The sequence below is a fragment of the Scylla paramamosain genome, chromosome 11 (assembly GCF_035594125.1).
Source record: "Scylla paramamosain isolate STU-SP2022 chromosome 11, ASM3559412v1, whole genome shotgun sequence".
Taxonomy (NCBI): domain Eukaryota; kingdom Metazoa; phylum Arthropoda; class Malacostraca; order Decapoda; family Portunidae; genus Scylla; species Scylla paramamosain.
Window position 1 is genome coordinate 2,307,501 of NC_087161.1, and position 2,500 is coordinate 2,310,000.

The following is a 2,500-nucleotide window of genomic DNA, read 5'->3' on the forward strand; positions in this document are numbered from 1 at the left end:
TCTCTCTCTCTCTCTCTCTCTCTCTCTCTCTCTCTCTCTCTCTCTCTCCCCACACACAATAACTTCCCTCTCTTTTTTCCTCTCTTTCTCCTGTTCTCTTTCCTTTCCCTCTCCCTCACCTTCTATATATTTTTTTCTTTTTTTATCTCTATTTACTTAAACCTTTCTACCTTTCCCCTTCCGCTCCTCTCTCTCTCGTCTGTGTGTGTGTGTGTGTGTGTGTGTGTGTGTGTGTGTGTGTGTGTGTGTGTGTGTGTGTGTGTGTGTGTGTGTGTGTGTGTGTTTCTCAATCCCAACTCAGCATGTCAACTTTAAAAGCCACACTGACCCAGAAACGAACAAACTTACACCAAATTACTACTACTATTACTATTACTACTACTACTACTACTACTACTACTTTTATCCCATCTCGTTCTCCCTTTCACTGTCTGACTGCGTGTTGGGGAAACAGTGACAAGTGGCATGAGAGAAAACGGGGGTGGGGTGGGGTGGGGGAGAAGGAAGAAGTGGAAAGAGATCTGAGGTGGGGGGGGGAAAGATGAGGTGGAAAGGGAGGTGTGGAAAAGAAAAAAAGAAACGAGGAGAGAGAGAGAGAGAGAGAGAGAGAGAGAGAGAGAGAGAGAGAGAGAGAGAGAGAGAGAGAGAGAGAGAGAGAGAGAATGTGGAAAGGATGAAAGAAGCACTGAATAAGGTGGAAAAGGAGAAAAAAATAGAAAACGAGGTGAAAAGAAGGGAAGAAAAAAAGGAGGAAAGGGAACGGAGGAAAGATGAAAAAAAGTAGAACGAAGACAAAAAAAGATGAAAATAAGAGAGAAGAATGGATAAAACAAGGAAAGACGAGAAGGAACGAAAGGGAAAAGAGAAGAAAAAACGAGGAGAGAAACAGAGAACAGGTGGTGGAAAGGAATGTTGAAAGAAGAGACAGAACATGAAGAATAAGAATATCGAGAGAGAGAGAGAGAGAGAGAGAGAGAGAGAGAGAGAGAGAGAGAGAGAGAGAGAGAGAGAGAGAGAGAGAGAGAGAGAGAGAGAGAGAGAGCTATGAGGGAGGAGGAGGAGGAGGAGGAGAACTGAGGAAGAGGAATGTGAGACAGTAAAGAGGAGGAGGAGGAGGAGGAGGAGAAGTAGGAGCACCAAGGTTAAGGAATGGGACAGTGAAGAGAGAGAGAGAGAGAGAGAGAGAGAGAGAGAGAGAGAGAGAGAGAGAGAGAGAGAGAGAGAGAGAGAGAGAGAGAGAGAGAGAGAGAGAGAGAGAGAGAGAGAGAGAGAGAGAGAGAGAGAGAGAGAGAGAGAGAGAGAGAGAGAGAGAGAGAGAGAGAGAGAGAGAGAGAGAGAGAGAATTAAGTGCAGAATATCACCTGTGCAATATATTTGTGTTCTGTCGCAGTTATTAATCCTCTCTCTCTCTCTCTCTCTCTCTCTCTCTCTCTCTCTCTCTCTCTCTCTCTCTCTCTCTCTCTCTCTCTCGGAACACCTCACTGGATCTAATTAACAGGTGCAGTTGAAGGGGTTGAGATTACAATATTACAATTATGTATTAGACTGCAATACATACATACATACATACATACATACATACATACATACATACATACATATACCAATAGAGACTGTTATTGTCTGCCTGCCTGTTTGTCTGTCTGTCTGTCTGTCTGTCTGCCTGTCTGCCTGTCTGTCTGTCTGTCTGTCTGTCTAGAATGTAAGTTGAGAAAAGGGTTAAGAGAAGAGAGAGAAGGAGAAATAAGAAAGGGCGCTGTCTGTCTGTCTGTCTGTCTGTCTGTCTCTCTAAAGCGTACATTGAGAAAAGAGTTAACAAGAGAAGATGAAGAACAGAAAGGATTAAATTGAGAATAAAACAATAATAAAGAGAGGGAATAAGAAGAAAAATAATGAAGAAAAAAATAAATTCCTGGCTAATTGACCGAAGAGGGGAGAAGAGAAGAGAAGAGGATAAGAAGTGAGGGAGAAGAGAAGAGAATAAAGACTGAGGTACAAGAGAATAGAATGAATGAGGATAAGGAATGAGAGAGAAGAAAAGAAGAGGATAAAGATAGGGAAAAGGAGAGAGAGAGAGAGAGAGAGAGAGAGAGAGAGAGAGAGAGAGAGAGAGAGAGAGAGAGAGAGAGAGAGAGAGAGAGAGAAAAAGCAGAGAAGACAAGAGAATACATTAAACTTTACACATAAATCGGTCAACGCCTATTCTCTCTCTCTCTCTCTCTCTCTCTCTCTCTCTCTCTCTCTCTCTCTCTCTCTCTCTCTCTCTCTCTCTCTCTCTCTCTCTCTCTCTCTCTCTCTCTCTCTCTCTCTCTCTCTCTCTCTCTCTCGTGTTTGGATCCTTATATAAAAGTTTTCCTGATTCGCTTGCTCACTATTATTACTTTTTTCTTCCTCTTCTTCTTCTTCTTCTTCTTCTTCTTCTTCTTCTTCTTCTTCTTCTCCTTTTTTTGTTTATTGAAGTTACGTTAAATTAATGTGTGTGTGGTTGCTCTTGTTCTTC

At 42.4% G+C, this 2,500-nt stretch overlaps 1 protein-coding gene across 9 annotated transcripts in view; it reads right to left on the reverse strand.

Moving 5' to 3' along the window:
- The window catches only part of LOC135104817 (rap1 GTPase-activating protein 1-like), a 152,711-nt gene that overhangs the window by 41,216 nt on the left and 108,995 nt on the right, over nucleotides 1–2,500 (reverse strand). The window lies entirely within an intron of this gene.